We start from the raw sequence: 5,511 nt of genomic DNA, 5'->3' as shown, positions 1-5,511 counted from the left end.
CTTCCTTCCTTCCTTTCTTTCTTTCTTTCTTTCTTTCTTTCTTCTTTCTTTCTTTCTTTCTTTCTTCTTTCACCAGAATGTTGATCAAAAAAAGGCACCGACAGGGGCGCCTGGGTGGCTCAGTCGGTTGAGCATCCGACTTCGGCTCAGGTCAAGATCTCGCGGTATGTGAGTTCGAGCCCCACGTCAGGCTCTGTGCTGACCGCTCAGAGCCTGGAGCCTGTTTCCGATTCTGTGTCTCCCTCTCTCTCTGCCCCTCCCCCATTCATGCTCTGTCTCTCTCTGTCTCAAAAATAAATAAACGTTAAAAAAATTAAAAAAAAAAAAAAAAGGCACCGACATCGGCCGGGTCTCCCAGTCTGCCATATTGTTGGAGTTTTGAGATCATCTATTTGACAAACAGATTAGCATTGTAGCCCTTTGGAGTGATTGTCCATGTTTTTTTTGCCTTTTTTTTTCTTTTTTTAAGTTTTTTTTTTATTTGTTTTGAGAGAGAGATAGAGAGCAAGTTGGGGAGGGGCAGAGAGAGAGAGGGAGACAGAATCCCAAGCAGGCTCCGAGCTGTCAGCACAGAGCCTGATGCAGGGCTCAAACTCACAAACTGTGAGATCATGACCTGAGCCCAAATCAAGAGTCAGTCACTTAGCCAACTGAGCCACCCAGGTGCCCCATGATGGTACTGTTCCAAGTAGTCCAATCTATGCCATGCAGACATAGAGGCATGGAATATAATGAATAGAAAAAAGGAATGTGTTTTAAATCTGAGAATTTTAATAAAACAAAGACATTTCTTTCACCTCTCAGGAGGAGGAATTTCAGGTTTACAATTTAAAAGAAAAGATTCAAGGCACCTGGGTGGCTCAGTCTGTTGAGCATCCGACTTCGGCTCAGGTCATGATCTCATGGTTCATGGGTTCGAGCCCCGCATGGGGCTCTGTGCTGACAGCTCAGAGCCTGGAGCCTGCTTCGGATTCTGTGTCTCCCTCACTCTCTGCCCCTCCCCCACTCGCACTCTGTCTCTCTCTGTCTCTCAAAAATAAATAAACATAAATAAATAAATGAAGAAAGAAAGAAAGAAAAGAAAAGATTCAGCAAAGCAAGCAAGGCCCATGATAGGTCTTCTCTAAAGGGCTACAGCCAATTAGTCTTTCTTTTGGGTTTTTGCAGATACAACAAAAGATGGGTTATATCTGACACCACACTCATTGCACAACCACAAGGATTCTCTTGTAAATACAAATATCATTTGAAAAGATTACATGAAGGGGCACCTGGGTGGCTCAATCTGTTAAGCATCCAGCTTTTGGTTTTGGCTCAGGTCATGACCTCGTGCGTGTGGGAATGAGCCTCGTGTTGGGCTCTGTGCTGTGCATGGAACCTGCTTGAGATTCTCTCTCTCTCTCTCTCTCTCTCTCTCTCTCAAAATAGATAAATAAACATTTAAAAAAATTACATGAAGATTGTTTTGTGTTATATGGTACTACAAGCATACTGGTTAATTCTGATTTTTTGTGTAAGACTCTTTTTTAAAGATTTTAGTTTTTTGTGGGGGGGGGGGGTGTCTGGATGGCTCAGTTGGTTAAGCAGTTGACACTCAATTTTGGCTCAGGTCATGATCTCATGGTTCTTTTCATGAGTTTCAGTACCCCGTGAGGCTCCTTGCTGACAGTGTGGAGCCTGCTTGGGATTCTCTCTCATCCCTCTCTTTGCCTCTCCGAACTCAAGCGTACGCGCGCTCTCTCTCTCTCTCTCTCCCTCTCAAAATAAAGAAATAAACTTAAAAAAAAAAAAGATTTTTTAAAAAAGTAATCTCTACACCCATCATGGGCTTGAACCTACAACCCTGAGATTAACAATCACACATTCCAGGGGCTGAGCTAATCTGGCATCCTGGTATGACCTTTTGAGCAAAATGTGTTCACTGTCCTTAAACTCGTAAATTTCTAGGGTTATATGTTTAATGTCATATTTTCTATTTTTGGCTAAGTCCAGATGTTTTCAACTGATGTAATAATGACAACAAATACCTAATGTACTCTTCTGTGTTTTTTTTTTTTAATTAACATATATTTTAAATAATGGCAGTCTAAAACATATATGTTTTAAAAACTCAAAACTGTTTCTTAACGTACTTTATGCCCCATATTCTCTACCTCATGTGCTAATATTATTTTTTATCACCAGCCCCTTTTAGAAGTTGGTGTACATAAATTATGCCAATGTTATAACTCCAGATGGGGTAAGTCTTAGGAAGTCCTGTTAATAATCTTCCGTTATAAATTCCAAAGACTGAGGGGTGGTTTTGCCCTAGAATCTGTGAGTTGCTTATTGGCCATGTTGAAGCAAACCGTGAAAGACACCAACACAGGGTGTTAGCGCCGATGTTAAATGTTAATAAATGTTAACTAATAATGCTAAGTGCTCATAAATCATTTCCTAGAATGAGGAAGTTGAAGCCTGTCAAGCCTGACTTATAGCCGTTCAGCAGGATATAGGAGAGGTACCAGATTAGAGCATCTCGGATCACTTCCTGATTTCAAATCCACCATCCATCTCACTTTCCTACGTCTTTTTTGTTTGTTTGTTTTGTTTTGTTTTGAAGTAAGCTTTATGCCCAACGTGGGGCTTGAACTCACAACCCTGAGATCAGGAGTCACATGCTCTACCATCTGAGCCAGCCAGGTGCCCCCCCCCCCCACTTTCCTGCATCTCTTACTATACAGATTACAGTCTAGAGCTCAAAGTTCAACTGGCCATTTTGCAGAAAAGGAAAAGATTGAATAGCACTCTGTTGTCTCATACTTGAGCTTGGGGTTAGTGATCTCAGTATATGAGATCATATGAAACATAGGGCTGCCTGGGTGGCTCAGTTGGGTAAGGGAGCGACTCTTGATTTAGGCTCAAGTCATGATCTTCCCGTTCATGCTGGGCTCCATGCTGGCAACACGGAGCCTCCTTGGGACTCCCTCCCTCCCTCTCTCTCTGCCCCTCCCATGCTCCCATGTGCTTGCCCTTGCTCTCTCTCTCAAAATAAATAAACATTTGAAAGTAAAAAGAAATGAAAAATACATGGAAAATCAAGTGAGCCATGTCTGGGTTGGAATTCTAGTTTTGTCTATTTACCACCCAGTGGGCTTAAACAGCATAATTATCTGGCACATAAGAAGCTCACAATAAACATTTCTCTGGAATTGGGGCTCCTGGGTGGCTCTGTTGGGTAAGGGGCTGACTCCTGATTTCAGCTTGGGTTATGATCTCACAGTTCCTGAGATTGAGCCCCTTAGTCGGGCTTTGTGCTGACAGTGAGGAGCCTGCTTGGGATTCTCTCTCTTTCTCTGCACTCCCCCTCTCAAAATTAAAATAAACATTAAAATTTTTTTTTTTGTCTTCATTTTTCCAACATAGTTCCCAGCTTTCTCATAAATTTAGATATTACTATAAAATCTGTCCAGAAAAATAATCTTTTATTTTTTAAAATTTATTTTTGAGGGGCGCCTGGGTGGCGCAGTCGGTTAAGCGTCCGACTTCAGCCAGGTCACGATCTCGCGGTCCGTGAGTTCGAGCCCCGCGTCGGGCTCTGGGCTGATGGCTCAGAGCCTGGAGCCTGTTTCCGATTCTGTGTCTCCCTCTCTCTCTGCCCCTCCCCTGTTCATGCTCTGTCTCTCTCTGTCCTAAAAATAAATAAAGGTTGAAAAAAAAAATTTATTTTTGAAAGAGAGAGCAGTGGAGGGGCAGAGAGAGAGGGACAGAGAGAGAATCCCAAGAAGGTACCACACTGTCAGCACAGAGCCCGATGTGGGGCTTGAACTCACAAACTGAGAGATCAGTACCTGAGCCGAAATCAAGGGCAGGACGCTCAGTCGACTGAGCCACCCAGGCGCCCCTGAATTTCTTTCCATATACACTTACTAGGTACCTGTTATCTGTCACCAAGCATCACAAGAATAAATAACACAAATTCTCAAGGAATGAATTATGCCCGAAATTGATTTGTCTCTAATGTATTAGCCTTCATAAATGAATGTGTGTTTCAAGTGGGTTTATATTGATTTACCCACAGGGTTTCACGTTGTCCTCCGTGTGACCCAGGTCACATATACTTCAGAGTGGACGGAACCTGGTCAAAAAGAGAGTTTCACCACGGAAACAGCAAGGCCAGGGCCTGCCTGGGGGTGCTGGGAGGCAAGACCATGAGATTATAACCTATCAACAGGCCGAACTCAGCGCTGAATTATGATGCTACATTCTTATGTCCGAACATCAAAGCAAGAAAAAAAAAAACAAAACCATTTTCTAAAATTGAGACATTACAGGGGCCCCTGGGTGGCTCAGTCAGTTAAGTGTCCAACTCTTGATTTCGGCTCAGGTCATGATTTCACAGTTTGTGAGTTCAAGCCCCGCATCGGGCTCTGTGCTAACAGCTCAGAGCCTGGAGCCTGCTTATGATTGTGTGTGTGTGTGTGTGTGTGTGTGTGTGTGTGTGTGTGTCTCTCTCTCTGCCCCTCCCCGATTTGTGCTCTGTCTCTCTCTCTCTCAAAAATAAAATAAACATTAAAAAAATTTTTTTTTAATTTAAAACTGGGGGTTGAATGGGGAATTAGCGTTTAATGAGTACAGAGTTTCTGTCTGGGGTGATGCAAATGTTCTGGAAAGAGATAGCGGTGACAGTTGTATAACAATGTGACTGTTTTTAATGCCCCCTGACTTGTAGGCTTCAAAATGGCTAAAATGGCATGTTTTATGCACTCTTTGTTTTATCACAATAAAAATAAATTCATTAAGAAGCACGACGCAAAAAAAAAAGTAGAAGTTGGCTGGTTGAATGGGGGGGGGCAGGGTTGTCTGGGAAACCACCTCTCTTCCTTATTTTATGGCTAAAATGCTAAGGCACTGCACTTTTTTTTTTTTTTTTTGACTGGTGATGTTTGTTGATGCTTCCTCTGACCTGCACCGCTTAAGAGAAGTCAGAAGCTTTGTATATAAACTATTGTTGTGTATAATGAGATGCTTTCAGACTCGCAGAGAGCCATTCTCTAATAATGGTAGAGCACTTTGTAATACGCACGGGCTTTGACATCTATTATCTCAATTGATCTGCAGAACCCGGGAGGCATTACCTTTGTCTCAGGGGTTTGAGGAAATGGAAATGTGGAGAGGCTAAGGCCTCACTGTGGTCTTGGTATAAGCAAGACTGGAACCTGGGTCTCCTGGGTCCTGAGTTAACCTTCTTTGGATATGTGGCATTCTGACTTTCCTTTTGCAGACACTGACACTAAAACTTATGTGCGAATGTTTGTTTTTTATTTTTTGAATGTTTTTGAATGTTCATTTATTTGGGGGGGGGGGTGGGGCAGGGAGGATCAGAGAGAGAGGGAGACAGAATCCAGGCAGGTTCCATGCTGTCAGCGCAGAGCCTGACGCAGGGGCTCGATCCGATCCCGTAAACCATGAGATCATGACCTGAGCCAAAATCAAGAGTTGGATGCTTAACAGACTGAGCCAGCCAGGTGC

The 5,511-nt window shown here is 43.1% G+C and overlaps 1 non-coding gene across 1 annotated transcript; it reads right to left on the bottom strand.

Moving 5' to 3' along the window:
* Window positions 1–2,611: 2,611 nt before the first annotated feature.
* On the bottom strand, window positions 2,612–2,684 carry TRNAR-CCU. The gene has a single exon. It is a non-coding gene; the product is annotated as a tRNA-Arg (tRNA).
* Between the last annotated feature and the right edge of the window lie 2,827 nt (window positions 2,685–5,511).

The sequence above is a fragment of the Leopardus geoffroyi genome, chromosome B2, assembly GCF_018350155.1.
Source record: "Leopardus geoffroyi isolate Oge1 chromosome B2, O.geoffroyi_Oge1_pat1.0, whole genome shotgun sequence".
NCBI lineage: Eukaryota > Metazoa > Chordata > Mammalia > Carnivora > Felidae > Leopardus > Leopardus geoffroyi.
The sequence above is the reverse complement of the archived record's forward strand: the minus strand, read 5'-3'. Positions and strand labels throughout refer to the sequence as shown.